The following is a 16,881-nucleotide window of genomic DNA, read 5'->3' as shown; positions in this document are numbered from 1 at the left end:
TAAGAGTCGGCTCTTTGAAGTGAACGATTGGAACCGGCTCCACAATGGGAGCCGTTTTAGGATCCTATTTGGGAGCCGCTTTTTCCTTCAGTATTGCGCTTGTGCTCTGTAAGTGCCACAGTGCCACAGTTTTTTTCCAACATCGTTTTTATTTGTCCTTCGGTGCCTCGCTGTCTCTCCCTCTCCTTGCGCGTATTGCTCTGTTTCTGCCAGTGGTAGAGCATACTTGGCGCGTCGCGACCAGCGCGAGGGTCCGTGCGCCGAAAATGACGCAATCGCGGTGGCTCCGCCCCTGCGTGAGGACCCCCGTGCGAAGCGAGGTCGTGCACCTCTTCAGCGCAATGAACAAAGTTATGTATGCCGGGTTCATACGTACGTCACTTGCCATTTTCAATATTTCCCAGCACCTTAAACCTAAATATTTATACATATACTCGAAATTATTCGCTTTTTTATCACATCGATTCAGTCAGACATCTATTTGTTGTGAAACAAAATACAGTTACATTTTCAAGTACTTTAGCCTACTTTAGCACTTTTCAAACCTGGAGCACAATGCAACATTAATTTTCGTCAGGTAAAATCCTGTTTTTCCCTGTTTTTTAGGGGTGTTTCTTTATACTACCACCCAGGGGCGATTTTAGGATCTGGTCTTTAGGGGTGCCCAGCCCCCAGTGCTCACAGAGGCACAATACCAAAGTATTGCGCAGGTGCAGAGCAAGGTTTTTACATAATATAATATTTAAAAAATGTGTTGAGCCAGGGGGTGCTGAGCAACTTCATGGTGGTGCTCTAGCACCACTAAAAATACCCTAGCCTCGCCCCTGCTACCACCCATATCGTTTCGGACAACACTGCAAAGAACTTCTCTACTGCCCGCATGTCAAGCGTGTGCTCCACACATCTGACCAATCACACGCAGCTTTCAGTTAATAATGTGGTGGGAAAACACTGGAAAAAAAAAGTCTCCACTTTTTTTGTGGAAACGGCAGGCAATTGGCCAAGCTGTATTGCGTTCTATTTTGTGATAATTTAATAATTGGTTATAATAAAACTTTTATTTATAAAGCATTGTTATGCAGCATTTTTACTTAACAATGTCAATAATGAAACAAAATGTTATAAAATTAGGTTTAAGCTATTAATTAATTAATAATGTAAATATATATATGGGGAGCCGTTTGGGAGCCGAAAGAGCCGGCTAGCCACAGTAAGAAGAGCCATTAGAGCCGCATCTCAAAATAGAGCCGAAAATCCCATCACTAGAACTTAAGTGCAGACTAAAACGCGCTAAAAGATTCGAAACGTTTTGAAACTTCGTGACGTAACGAAACCCGTTTTTGGACCAGTCACGTGACTTTCCCGTTTTGATACAGACTTCGAAACAGTGTTTCGGAACACCGTGATTCAAATGAATCGATTCAGTTCGATTCCGCGTTTCGAATTTGACATCACTACATTTAGCAGACGCTCTTATCCAGAGCGACTTACAAAAGTGGTCATTAGGTCCATTATCTCATGGACGTAATTTTGATTTCAAAAGTGGGGGGGACATGGATTCGTCGCTATTTAAATATTTGGTTTTAACCGTAAAAACTGGGGGGGACCAAAACCAGCTTTTGAAAAAGTAGGGGGGACATGCCCCCCCCCCCCCCCCCCCCCCCCCAAATTACGTCCGTGGGTGATCTAAATATGGGGGCTATTCCACAAAGCGAGCTCATGAAAGCAGCGCTTATTAAAGTGAGCCTCGCTTGAGTTAGCCAAACAGTTAACTTCCGTCTAGTTCCGGTCCACTAACGAAATCCAGACGCAACCTGTTCCCGCTAAAGCTGGGCGTACACGATATTTTAAATCGTGTACTCAGCTCCAGCTCAAACTGTACGACTAAATCGCAAGGTTTAAAAGTTCACAGCTCACGATTCATATACTCACACTATACGACCCGACGCTCTCATGTTATCTCACGAGGAGCGATTTGAATTTCAAACATGTTTGATATTCTTGCGACGCTGCGATTTCTGATCGGGAGTTGGTCGTGAGGTGTGAATCGCTACTCGTTTACCTGTGTAAACTATACGATGCACGACACGCGATTGAGCCGAAACTCGGCCCGATCGAAAAATAGTCGCACGAGTGAAAAATCGGCTGAAAATTGGCCAAAAATCGCACAGTGTACGCCCAGCTTAATTCAAGCCAGGATTTTGTAATCGGCGATCATGCGCGTGCACACCGTATTTAAACAGCCTCACGAACTGATATTCAAAAAGGCAAGAAAATGTCGAAAGAACTGAAGGAACGAGCAGCTTTTTTCCCTTCTGATGAACAGGACCTACTTATAAGCAGGGCTCTCAAGTTTTGGATTCATGTCAGAGTGTATGTATATATATATATGTATATATATATATATATATATATATATATATATATATATATATATATATATATATATATATATATATATATGCACTATTACAATACTACTGAATGAATGCCACTGTATGAATGTCTGTTCTGTAGGTCCAGTCGTATTGCACAAGTAATCACTCAAGACTTTCAAATCGGAACTGAAAACACTCCTGTTTCGGACTGCTTTTAATATCTCTTAATTGTTTTATATTATTTACTGCTGTACCTGACGTTTCTCCCATTTTATCTGTACAGTGTCCTTGGGTGTTATGAAAGGCGCTTTAAATTTATTATTATTAGGGTACAGAGTTGTATAGTAACAAAGTAGAACTACTTCACTACTGTACTTAAGTACTAAAATGCAGTATCTGTACTTTACTGAAGTATAATTTTTTTCTCCTACTTCCACTTTTACTTCACTACATATTTTCCATCAGTTTAATACTTTTACTCCGATACATTTTTTACGTGCTGTAGGCTATAGTTACTCGTTACAATTATAAACATGTTAGCTGGCGCTGTCACCGGATCAAGTGATCAGGCTGTCTCATGAGAAAACTGCGCATGCTCCGGTCGCGTCTCGTTTACTCTGCTGCTGCCTTCACTGAACACTTGAGCTTCATAATCTAGGTTCACTTGACACGTCGTGACTGCCGCAAGGGTCCGCGCGGCAAAAATGGTGCAATCGCGGTGGCTCCGCCCATGCGCGGGGTCGCGTCGCGGGTTTGTGCACCTCTTGATTTTTGTGCGTGCGAAGTGCAAGGTGGAATTCATGCACTTGTAAGGCACTTTGAAGGTTCATTTTCAGTATTTTCCAGCACCTTCAGCTTAATTTACATATTTATACAAATACACGTATACACGAAATTATTCCAAATAATTCGCTTTTTATCTCATTAAAAGAGATGGTACCGTGTTTGGTAACAGCAGAAGTGCTGCATAATAAGCTTGTTGGCGTTTTAATGTACATATATTGGCACCTTCCACACCTTCAACATCGAGTGATTGTGGTGGTGACGATGAGGAAGGAGACCACCCTGGCCCTGGAGACATTGTTTGCGTTTGGAGTGAAAGTAAATTCCTATAGGATGAAGTGCCATCTCTGCCTCCCTAAAGAGGGTGAAATATTGGCCTTCAAACATTCACCTTCGAACTTGAAGAAACATCAACGTAAGTTACAAATATTACGCACAGAAGACACACCATAGCAGTCAGTAAGCGCTAGTTAGGTTAGATATCTTAGCTAACTAACCTAATTATGTTCATGACGTGCTGCAGTATTCACTTAACATTAGCTGGCAGTCATAAAGGCGACGTCATGCCGAGTTGTGTTTTTAGCAACAGTAAGCCGTGTCTCTTTTCATGCTGACTAATCATGTGCCCATTTTTATAGTGTAGTGTTTTATAGGGTAAGGGCATTTAGGGTAAACGCAGGGCAGTAGGCTCACCCTTAGAATCAGAATCAGACTGGTCAGTACAGTCATTCTGTAGGTCTGTGACTGAGAGATGCGAAGTGGAGAGGTGTGCGGAGCGTGACAGTAAGTCCGCCACCACATTTTCTCGCCCTGGTGTATACTGCAGGCTGAAGTTATATTGGTGGAGCCGTTCATACCAGCGGTGTATGCGCAGGGGTCTATGCCCGGATCCTGAAGTTGCCAGTAATGCCGTGAGTGCTTGGTGGTCCGTCCGTAGTGTAAATGAATGGCCATACAGATACACATGCCACCGCTCGCATGCCCAGACACATGCCAGGGCCTCTCCTTCTCCCACTGAATACTTCTGCTCCGCCGGATTAAGGGCCCGTGAAGCAAAAGAAATGGGTCGCTCTGTGTTGTCCGGGAGCTGAGACAGCACAGCCCCGACTGCAAAGTTCGAGGCTTCACAGGTGAGGAATGTCGGACTGGATGGGTCAAAGTAAGCCAAGACAGGTGGTGCAATGAGTTGGGCCTTCAGCTGTGTGATGGCATCTACACAGGGTGGAGTCCAGGCCCATGGGGCATCCTTCTTATGGAGCTGACTGAGAGGGGCAGTGGTGGCTGAGTACTGTGGGAGGAACCGTAGGTAATATGCTGTCATGCCCAGGAAAGAGGCAAGGTGAGCGGGGCTGGATGGCATGGGCAACTGTTGGATGGCTTCCACATTCAAATGTATTGGATTAAGCCCACCTGCAGTCAGACGAAAGCCCACAAACTCTACTTCAGATGCTGAAAAAATGCATTTCTCCCCATTCAGCATCAAGTTATGGGAGGCCAGAGTGTCCAGCACTTGCGCGAGGCGTTGATTGTGGATGGTGTACGTTGGTCCATGTACTACAATGTCATCCAGGAAAACAACTACTCCAGGAATGCCGGAAAAAATAGTTGACATTATTTTCTGGAAACAGCTAGGGGCAGAGCAAAGACCAAACGGTACCCTCGTGTAGCAAAAAACACCTGTGTGTGTGACGAATGCAGTGAGGTTGCGACTATCTGTGTGCAGAGGAACCTGCAGGTAGCCCTGGCGGAGATCCAGCTTGGTGAATACTTTTGAGCCGTAAAACTGGCATGTCAGCTCTTCCGCCGTAGGCAATGGGTATTTGTCTGGGACCACAGCCTTGTTCACGGCTCTCAGGTCCACACATACACACGCAAACCTCCCGATTTCTTTTTTGCGATCACCAGGTTTGAGATCCATGGGGAAGCATTGACTGGTTCGATAACGCCTGCTTCTAACAACTTAATCAGCTCTCCTTTGACATCCTCACGTAAAGCTAGGGGAATGCGGCGAAGAGGCTGTATGACTGGGTGCACGTCGGAGCGCAGGAGTGGTTGGTGTGTAAAGTCTGAAAATACAGCCCAGGCCCGAAAACAGCTGAGGCCACCGCTGCTCCCATGGTGAGCTGACCTGAAGGATTGCTGCCCCAGTTGTCCAGGAACCTGAAACCCAGGCTTGTGATTAGATCTAACTCCATAAGATTAGCACCATGCTGTGCCACCTGGAAAGTGAATGTTGGGACGCATTTGTTTCCGTGGCGCACTGCACAGCTCAAGGAGCCAACTAAGTCGATCAGTGTATTGCCATAGCTATGCAGCACTGCAGATGGCGTCTTCAGCGTTTTGTGGGGCAGGAAATGCTTAACAGTGGACCAGTTGAGAAGAGATACGGCTGCCCCCATGTCTACTAGCAATGGCACACAGACCCCATCTAGTTCCACTGTGCACGTCTTGAACGGTACCTGGGCAGAGCTGACAGAGTGTATGGGGGTAGGGTCAGTAGTGCCAGTTCCGGCAGGCCGTGAGCCAGCCCGCGATGCACCCGTAGGCGGTACGGAGCGGCAGACCCTGGCAAAATGGTTGCTCTTCCCACAGCGCTGACACACTTGGCCCCTAGCAGGGCACACTGCGGCTTTACTAGCATGCGAAGAAGAGCCACAGTCACCACAAGTATGGCGCGATTGGCCACGCATGCGGCTCATAGAGTGTACACCCATGTCGATATCAAAGGATGCAGGGCTAGGTGGGCGCTCGGGTTCGTTTACATGCTGAGCGAAAGCGAGCTGTGGAGTGGTGCTATGAGACAATTTGCTGGATAGCTCAGTAGCTGTTTCAATTTGCAGTGCAATTTCCAAAGCCTGGCTAAGTGTTAGGTCATATGGGGACATTACTAACTTCTCTCGTATTTTAGAGTGCGTTGCATGTTCCGTAAGCTGATCTCTGATCATTTCCTCTTCCATGGTTCCGAATTTGCACAACGACGCTAAGCTGCGGAGATCGGCTACATAATGCTGAATGGACTCACCCGCATTCTGTCTGCGCTGCTGAAAGACGATTCTGCGCAGGATTACCGTCTGTGGAGCTGCGAAATGTGCTTCGAGTAATGTTGTAGTGTCCTTATACTTCTCCGCTTGTCCCAGTGTTCTGAATAGGCGCTGGCCTTCGGTGCCTAAAAAGTGAATCAAAATGGCTTTACGGTGCGCGTCGCTAGCTCCGCTAAGTCCGAGGGCTGCAAGGTATGTCTCAAATGATTCCAGCCACCGAATCCATGGTACCGGGGGCTCGCCTGGTAGTGCGAGAAATTGGGCTGGTGGCGGAAGCGAAAGCTCCATCCTCGTCGCCAAATATTATATATGAAACCACACAGAGTCGTACGGCTCGTCCACGCTTGTTTATTCACACACACTGCACAAGACAAGATGGACTTCCCGCTAATCTGTGACCCTTAACCCTAGATGACGTAATGGCTTTTAAAGACATAACAGTGGATACAAAGTGTATCAGCAAATGGTAACTTGGTCTGCTAACAGCAAGGAGGTCTGTTAATGGGCATTTAGAACTTAATATGAGAATGGATTTTTACTGTAGACAATGCCTTATTGGTAAAGAAAATGGTGGCTGGTGCATCATAAGCATGTATGAGTGTTCCCTAATTTTATCATACACAAAGAAAATGGCATAGCATTCAGCGTCTCGTAGAAGATGGGAGAGGGAACAAGATGACAGACAGTATACGTGTATGTAAGCTTACTGTACACTACTGTCTTGCATTTTACCTGTATGATTTTAAAGACTAATGCAAGTTAACATTTTTTAAGTAACCTGAAGTGTGTTGGGGTTTAACATATGAAGACGGGTCTTTATAGGCCTTAGTTGTCTGTCCAAAATGCACACGTTTTCAAAACTCATGGTGTGGAGCTTAACCCCTGTGAATGTTGGGGTCTTACTGTAAAGCTGTTCATTCATTTGACAACATAATCTACATGATGTCAATTATATATTTTATGTATTCAGTTGAGTTCAAACACTTCATAACGAATGAGACCTTTTGGTTTCAAACACAAATCCATGGACAAAATTAAATGCTGAGATGAAAGCTAACTGCATTAAATGTCTCTATCCAAAGACCCTAATATTTGTCCTCTCTAAATGTCAGTGTATTTCTGCGATCTTTTTCATACTTTGAAGTTCTGGATTACAGGGATGACATGAGTCTTTCCAGTGATTGGTTTATAAAAAAGGAGGGCATACCGTAGACATTCTTGCTGGTGGTGCTCTAGTTAATGTTGCCAGTTAACTCATTCTGCAGTGAGCAGGAAGAGGTGCGTTATGCCACAGACAGAGCTGGCCCAAGGCAGACTCGAATTATGTGGCTGCTCAGGGCCCCCACGCCACCAGGAGGCAACCAAGAGCACCAAGATATCACCATGAGCCTATTACATAAGAATTTGGAGCTGAGGAGGTTGTATGTGGGGCCCCAAATGAAATTCTGCTTAGGGCCCCATAAAGGCTTGGGCTGGCCCTGGCTACAGACAAACAATGTGACTTTCCAAGTAATCAGTTTGGTGTACCATTCAAACTGCTCAACTTGCTGACCTGTATTCTGAAATGTTGAAGTTGTGGTTTGCATACAGGTGGTTTTAATCTCGTTGAGCAGCTCTTACTCAGAGGGTTACAGGAGAACCGTTACTTCCGCACAAGTTCTTAGGTCATATGGAACAAATCGGAGAAACTTATTTGGTTGAAACAAACACAAAATGGGATACATTCATTACATGACTGATTGGTAACAAACAATCACACATTTCAAGCTCTTTCACCAAGAGGACTGATGAATCTGTCTGGTCTCCAAGCTACAGTTTGTCATGTGAACACCTGACAGAAGTGACATGGAATAGCACCATACCATTCAAACAATGTAAATTATCTCCAAAATGTACATCAACAAGAATTGAGGAATCAAAGCTGTGTGTGCTGTAGTTGAAAACAACAAGTAGATCGTGGGAAACTTTGGTGAACTCGTGACTGCTGTTGTACAACTCCTCCCTTGGATTTGCCTGTGTTAACCTAACCCTAACAGGAACCCTAGTCTGTGTCTTGTGCTCTCATTGGCTGTAGCTCATTACCACAATCACTGCCAATTTTAATAGTATTCCAGTACATTTTACACTACAAGATTTGGACTGATTTTACCTTTCCAGATATTTAGCCAGTTGATCATTTTCGGGTGTCTGCGGGACAATGGCAAGTCTCACTGATGATATCTTTGAGCGATTTACACACACAGTGAGTGAAAGCGAATTTGCCTCTGGGGATCTGGGCCTTTGCTCGCTGATCTCCAAAAACTCTCAGTGAGTGGAAATTCGGGGATAAAATAATGTAATATGAACTTCCATTAGTTGTAGTGAATGCTCAGTGACACTGCTTTTGCAGATAAAGCTGATGTACGTCATCATGTAAAAGCAAACCAAAGGATTATATGAAGTGTCATGAAATTTTGAGATTTATTTCTTAATTCATGTTTTCATTTGAATCATAATTCGGTGTCTGAAATATCATTTGTGATCCTCACAACTATTCTGCCTACATCTAAAGGATTATCAATGGCCCAAAAGCATTTGTAAATAAACTGTACCAAACATAAAGTGAGAAAATGATATGTGTTTGATTAAAATATTCAACACACGAAGGGGAGAACAGAGGAACAGGCCGTCAATTCCACCCATGTGACAAACAAGCAAATGAGAGGAAAAGAACATTAAGGTCGGATCAATAAATGCAGTTTCTGGTACTACTGCAGCAGTACTGTCTTTATAAAGCCAAGTATCGTTCACTCATTAGTCACTGCTTGGTTTTTTTAATTAGCTGCACAACAGGTGAAAAGTGTTTGAACAGGTGATTCCTTTCAGGTTACTTTACTGAGAGGATTAAAAGGAATGCAGGTAGGCAAGGGTGCTGTGTTTGTCTGTGCATCTCATAGAGAACGGGTTGGTGCATGAAGCTTGGAGTTGGGCTTCTTTTTTTGTTTTTCTTGTCTGGAGGCATGATGTGGTGGTGCAGAAGGTAGTTCTATAATGAGACCATGATGTGGTATCTCTGTGTCTGTTTTTAAGACAGCATGTTTCCTATGTTTAAATGCTCTGTTGTCTTGTAGGCTTTGGTTACTCCTCACTGCTGTGTTTCTGTTGAGGACTGCAGATGGGCTTGTAGGTAAGAAATTGATCACACCAAACCACAGATACTGTTACTTTGTCCACATCCAAGAAAATAAGCAATTTCTTTATTCCTTCCCCTTCAAGTGAGGAATAAAAGGGTGCCACTGTCCTTGTATGGTGCAACGGTGTCTGGTTCTGTGGCTCAACACCAAGGAGTCCACGACCTTCCTTATGTGACCAAGACCGCAGGCTCTGCTCCCAGTGTTGCAGGCATGCAAAGTAGATCTGTGCTGCCTCAGCAAGTCTCGGACCCCAGTTGGACTCAGGTTGTACAGTCAAGTTGTGGTTCCAGTGATCAAATGGTTTTGCCAGGATCTGAGACTGCAAGTGGCTCTGCTGGGATTTACCAGTCTGTGTTCCAAAGTGGCCAGCAAGTCCCTGGACATGTAACCCAAGCCCAGCTGCCAGGTTCCTCTGGCAGGTTAGCTTCAGAGCTTAAGTTGCTATAGTAACTGACTCAGGTTCTCTTTAAGCTTGGTTTCTGGAACGGAAAACCTCGAGTTTCTGTAAACACCCGGTTTTATCACTTGGAATACCCCCCTGGTCAGTAATCCCAATAAACCGCAAGAGCCAAGCAACAGTACAAAGGGGCAAATCCAAAAGAGCAGTGCAAACAGTCCAGATCAAACCATGAATAGACAGGCAGTAGAATAATGCTACGTATGCTTACTAGAAGTGCTGCCTGCTCGGCTACCGGCCTGGGGGCTGCTAAAACCGCTGCTAACTATGCTCGGCTACCCGCCTGGGGGCTGCTACAACCGCGGCTAACTCTGCTCGGCTACTGGCCTGGGGGCTGCTAAAACCGCTGCTAACTCCGCTCGGCTACCCGCCTGGGGGCTGCTACAACCATGGCTAACTCTGCTCGGCTACCGGCCTGGGGGCTGCTAAAACCGCTGCTAACTCTGCTCGGCTACCCGCCTGGGGGCTGCTACAACCGCCGCTAACTCTGCTCGGTTAGCCCTAGCTAACAGATTAAATTGCAATAATGCCACCAAAGAAAGCTAGCAATGTATCTGAGGAAGAAATGGAAGAGATCAGAAAATCCCTGAACTTCATGTCAGAAGAACTTAGTAAAGTGGCCAAACAGCAGGTTATGCTACTTGATTTATTAGGGGAAGTAAAACAACTTAAAAACCTCATCAAAGAAAAAGATCAAATGATTGAGAGACTTGAACGACGAATTGACTACCTCGAACAATACTCAAGAATGGACGATTTAATTATAAGTGGACTAGAGACAATGCACAGAACTTACGCCAGTACTACTGCTGGAAGTAAAGATGGAGAGGATGCCTCGCCAAGGGAATTACAAACGCTGGAAACGCAAGTTATAAACTTCTTTGAGGAAAGGAACATAAAAATTCAAGGTAAAGACATTGTAGCTTGTCACACTCTCTCCCCAGAAAAGATAGCAAAACGAAGCCAGCTATTATAATTCGATTTGCAAACAGGAAGAACAAGATTGAGTTGCTGAGACAGGGAACAAAGCTGAAGGGGACAGGGGTGTATGTGAATGAGCACCTCACCAAAAAGAACGCAGACATAGCCAGAAAAGCAAGCATACTCAGGAAACAAAATAAAATACAATCAACATGGACAAGGAATTGTAAAGTAATGATACGGTTAAACGGAACACCAGAACAAGCAAAGGTAATCATGATAAGGGAGTTAGAAGATTTAAATCAGTACATAAAAGTATAAGACACTTGTCATGATAAGAAAAACATAGTTACTTTGACATGGAGACTAATACTAGATTGGATTCACGACAAATGACAGACCTAAATGAGGATTATTCATTTCCATTGAATAACCTAAATGAGGATTATTCATTTCCATTCAATGAAATTGATGAGGAAGAGTTTGAGCACATTAACAAGGACTGTGTGGTTGAGTATGTAAATAGACAGGATGGTAAAGGTGAAATTTTGAATTTTAGTACTACTGACCAGATAGAACACAAAATATGAGTTTGGAAACGACATTGATCCAGAAAACAACTTCTACAACAACAACAATAACTCGTGTGAGTATTACACTAGTGAACAGTTCAATAGTAAGGTCAACATGGAAGGAGCATTTTCTATAATACACTTCAATAGCAGAAGCCTTAACAAAAAATTTTCTAAAATTAAGGAGTATTTGAATAAATTCAAAAAGTTTAGTGTCATTGCAGTAACTGAAACGTGGCTTGAACATGATAAAGACTATGCAGGAGGGTTGGAAGGATATGAACTGTTTACAGTTAACAGGGTTAATAAAGTAGGAGGAGGAGTTGCTCTCTATGTTGATACAGACTTACAATGTAATATGGTCACAGATATGTCATATGCAATAGATAATATAATGGAGTGCGTAACTATAGAAATTAATATAGAAAAAACAAAAAATATATTAATTAGTTGCGTATATAGAACACCAGGAACCTGCCTTGATACATTCAGTGCTAGATTAGAGAGTATACTGGAACAGTTAAAAAAGTACAAATTATATGTGGGGATTTTAATATTGATTTATTAAATCCAAAGGGATATAAAAAAACAACTGACTTCATCAATACACTGTATAGTAATAGTTTATTCCCTGTAATTATAAAACCAACCAGAATAACTACAGACACTGCAACGCTAATTGATAACATATGGACAAACAAAATTGAGGATAGAATAATTGGTGAACTGTTCATCATAGATATTAGTGATCACCTTCCCGTCTTTGCAGTCTTTCAGAACATGTTTATAGTTAAAAAAGAACACAGGCCAAAAACTTATAAATTAGTTAGACATAGAATTCCAGAAACTATTACAGCTCTCAAGGAGGACTTAATGAAACAAGATTGGACAGAAGTATATAAAAATAATGATCCAGATAAGGCATATGGGGTTTTTCTGTCCATACTAACAGGGTTTTATGAAAAAAATTGTCCTTTAAAAAAAATCAAAGTAAGGAACAAATTTGAAGGCAAGCCATGGATAACAAAGGGAATTGCAAATGCATGTAAAAAGAAAAACTTATTATATAATAGATTCGTAAAGCAAAGAACAAAAGAAGCTGAATATAAATATGAGGTACAAAAATAAATTAGTAAGTATTATTAGAGTTAGCAAGAAGGATTACTATCAGAAAGTACTAGAGCAGTGTAGGAGTAATATGCAAGGAATTTGGAAAGTACTAAATAGCATAATTAGAAAAAATGATGGAAAAACAAGTAACCCTAAGTATTTTGTGAAAGACAACCAAACAATTGTAAATAAAGCAAAAGAAATTTCAAATGAATTTAATGATTATTCTGCTAATGTAGGATATAATTTAGCAAGGGAGATTGTGGAACCTAAAATAAAGGATGGAATAGCATATGACATAATTACTAAAAACCCTCACTCCATTTTTATCAGGGGAACAGAAGAAAATGAAATACTTGAAATCATTAAATGTAAAAATAAAAAGTCTGCTGATTATAACGATATGGATATGACATTGGTGAAAAACATTATAAAATGCATCGTGAAACCTTTTACACATATTTGTAATCAGTCACTTCAGACAGGCATTTTTCCTAATAAAATAGCCAAAATTATTCCTATCTACAAAAGTGGTGACAGACATCAATTTTCTAATTATAGACCAGTTTCTCTTCTACCTCAGTTTTCAAAAATTTTAGAAAAACTATTTGTTCATAGACTCGATGGATTTCTAGAAAAGCACAACCTATTGAGTGAACACCAATATGGTTTTAGAGAAAATAGGTCCACTTCAATGGCAGTAATGCAACAAGTAGAAGACATAGCTACAGCAATAGACAATAAGGAATATACAGTTGGAGTTTTTATAGACCTAAAAAAAGCATTTGACACAATTGATCATGATATATTGTTAAAAAAACTGGAAAGATATGGAATGAGAGGGGTAGCATACTTATGGCTCAAAAGTTATTTAAGCAATAGATATCAATATGTGCAAATAGGGAATAGTAAATCTGACTTATTGAATGTTACTTGTGGTATTCCTCAAGGTTCAGTGTTGGGGCCTAAACTGTTCATATTATATGTAAATGACATTTGTAAAGTCTCAAATCTATTAAAAACTGTATTATTTGCTGATACACATTTATATTGTTCTGGGGAAAAACTGGAATGGCTTCTGAATACAGTAGGAAGAGAATTAAGTACTATGAAGAGATGGTTTGATATTAATAAGTTATCATTGAATCTAACTAAAACAAAGTTTATGATATTTGGTAACCGAGAAATTAGAACTGAGGTAAAACTTAGTATAGATGATGTTGAAATTGAAAGAGTGTACGAAAAAATTTTTTTGGGGGTGATAATAGATAATAAGTTATGTTGGAAACCACACATAAATAATGTAAAAACTAAAATGGCCAGAACAGTTGCAATACTGTATAAAACCAAACATATTTTAAATCAAAATTCACTATATATACTGTACTGTTCTTTAATAGTTCCACACATGACCTATTGTGTGGAGATATGGGGAAATGCATATAAAACAAACACACATCCAATTTTCATGCTGCAGAAAAAAGCAATGCGAATTATCAACCAAGCAGGATAGTATGAATCAACCAATAAACTGTTTCTTAAAAAACATGCTCTAAAATTTTGATATAGTTGATTTACATATTGCACAGATAATGTATAAGGCAGAAAAAAATTCTCTTCCTAACAGTATACAGAAGTTATTTGAAACTAGAGACAACACATATGAACTAGGGGTGGGCGGATCGATATTTATATCGATAGTATCGATACAAAGGTGAGGATCGGTATCGGATCGATACCACGGCGAAAATATCGATTCTTTTGCTGCAGTTTAGAGGTCTGCGCGGGACTGCTTTTTTAATCCCGCTCCCGCTTGTTTTAATCCCACTCCCGCCAAAAAATCGCTTGTTTTAATCCCGCTCCCACCCGCACCTGCTTGTTTTAGTCCCGCTCCTGCCCGCACCGGCCAAAAAATCGCTTGTTTTAATCCCGCATTCGCCCGCCACATACACATTTCTGTCGCCCCCGCCCGCAATCCTAATATGAATTGAATTAATTAGATTTAGTACTTGAGATTTTCTTATGTATTTATTAAAACAGCAATATAGCGATGGATTGCGCTGTCCCATTTCTTACCACAGTCCAAACACATGCCGTCAGGTGACGTACACCAACACTTTCTGACATCAATCACAACAAGCCGATTTCCCTCTCCATTAATTACAATGGAATATGACTTCCATACATCAGACTTTCCTGTAGTTGGCTTAATTGTGGTGTATTCGCCTGTTTTAATTGAATTTTCCACAGCTGAAACTGGTTGACAGTCTACAGCAGGGGTCGGCAACCTATGGCACACGTGCCACCATTGGCACGAGGCATAATCACTGGCACGCGACACGCTGGACCAGCATCAGCAAAAATATATAAATTATTATATTAATGGATTATAATTTAAAGTAAAAAGTATCGTGTGTATCGGTTAGGGGGTTAACTTTGTGGAATAATTGCAGTAAGGAAATGAAAATGTGTAGTTCAGTAACTAAATTCAAAAAAATGTACAAGAGTAAGGTAGTAAATTCTTATAAACTTGTACAATGATTATATATGGATTAGGTGATATTTAATTATTCATTTATTTATTATTTATTTTAATGTTATTTTGTGACTTTGCTTTGGTATACAAATTATGAGAATGGCTTAATGTAAAAAGGGTAGGTATAATAAGTTACAAGCTTCAACCTATACCTTTTCGGTTATATGTATTTTGCTGATATGTTTATTTATAACTGAGGTTGTGTTGTTGTTTTGTTTGTTTGTTGGTATATATATTCTTTTTGATTGTGGAACACATAACCGAAATAAAACTTTTCAAATTTCAAAAAAATGTTGAAACTCATTTTCAGGGACAGGGCTCCAAGAGTGTCCTTGGCAACCCCCAGGTTTCTAGCAACCTTTTTCAACAAGGTGCTCTGCATCAGGGGTCTTCTGACAGCTTGGCCACTGTATCCAGTGCTCAAGGTTTCCCAAGTTGGTCTACTGGTTCTAAGGGACATGCTACATCTGTACAGTCTGCTCCTAACAACCAGGGAGTATATTGGACACTGACCTCAGGCCAGTCAACATACCTTCCTCCAGAGAATCCTCAGCCTCCTACCCATGTCCCTTCTCAACCTCAAAGCTACCCACAATTCCTGCTTCCTTCTGACTCCCAGACTGTAGGTGTATCTGCTTCAACCTCTCAGCAAGGCAGCTCTGGTGGTCAGTACCAGAGTTCCAGCTGGTCTGCTTCACCAGTCATGAAATCAAGACTCCTTCTTTTGTCTAGCCCCAGCTCCCCTATGCATTCCAGTGTAACTTCTACTAGCCCCCAGTCTGCACAAGTAGGTGGCAGCACCTCCCATGTTGCCTACCCTTCTCAGGTTGCAAGTACACAGCTGACCTCTAGCCTCCAGTCTGCACAAGTAGGTGGCAGCACCTCCCATATTGCCTACCCTTCTCAGGTTGCAAGTACACAGCTGACATCTAGCCTCCAGTCTGCACCTGGTATAAGCTCAACCAGCCAGCAGTCTGGGGATGTTCCACCAAAAAGTAGCTACTATCCACCTTTGTATTCCCAGGGTGGGAGCACATGGCAGACGTCTAACCAGAACCAGGCCCAGATGCAGAGTTCTGGTGTAGGTTCTGGCTTGACCTCCACTAGCCAACAGTCTGCCAGCAGCGGCTATGGTACCCAACCTTCTTGGCCTGTACTGCAACCTGCCCATTCCCAGATGCATAGTGTTGGTGTGACCTCCCCCACACGGTGGTCTGCTAGTGATGCTGCACAAAGCGGTAGCAACAATGTTCTGCCATCCCAGGTTGTAAGCACATGGCAGACATCTAGCTTCCAGTCTGCACTGCAGACTGCCCAGGCCCAGATGAAGGGTTCCAGTGTGGGGTCTGGTGTGACAACCGCCACCAGCCAGCAGTCTTCCAGTGACGTGCCACAAAACGGTGGGTATGGATCTCTGTATTCCAAGGGTGCAGGGACATGGCAGGTTTCTAGCCATAACCAGCCTTCAGTACAGACTGCCCAGGCCCAGATGGAGGGTTCCACTGTCGCCAGCGTGAGTTCTGGCTTTATTTCAGCCGGCCAACCATCTGCTAGGGATGCAGTACCCCAAAGCAGCACCACCACCTATGGTGCCCACCCTTCTCAGGTTGCAAGCACATGGCAGACATCTAGCCAGAACCAGGCTTCAGCCCAGACCCAGATGGAGGATTCCAGTGTGAGTGCTTGTGTGACCTCCACTAGCCAGCAGTCTGCTAGTGACTCTGCACAAGGGAGCAACAGCTACTACGGATCTCTGCCATCCCAGGCTACAGGTACAGGCCAGTGGTCTGCCCACCAGGCTGTGTTGCACACTGCCCAGAAGCAGGGTACCCCTAACCAACCAGGACCCCACACTGCATCATCCAATCAACATAGCCCAGTTGCCCAGATCCCATCTAGTGGGGTGTCCA

The 16,881-nt window shown here is 42.6% G+C and overlaps 1 long non-coding RNA gene across 1 annotated transcript; it reads left to right on the top strand.

Annotated features, from left to right (window-relative positions):
• The first annotated feature begins 9,122 nt into the window (after nucleotides 1-9,122).
• LOC143511646 (uncharacterized) lies at nucleotides 9,123-9,787 on the top strand. Its single transcript, XR_013130211.1, has 3 exons — nucleotides 9,123-9,221; nucleotides 9,313-9,368; nucleotides 9,458-9,787. It is a non-coding gene; the product is annotated as an uncharacterized LOC143511646 (long non-coding RNA).
• The last annotated feature ends 7,094 nt before the right edge of the window (nucleotides 9,788-16,881 follow it).

This window comes from Brachyhypopomus gauderio, chromosome 4, assembly GCF_052324685.1.
Source record: "Brachyhypopomus gauderio isolate BG-103 chromosome 4, BGAUD_0.2, whole genome shotgun sequence".
Classification (NCBI taxonomy): Eukaryota; Metazoa; Chordata; class Actinopteri; order Gymnotiformes; family Hypopomidae; genus Brachyhypopomus; species Brachyhypopomus gauderio.
The sequence above is the reverse complement of the archived record's forward strand: the minus strand, read 5'-3'. Positions and strand labels throughout refer to the sequence as shown.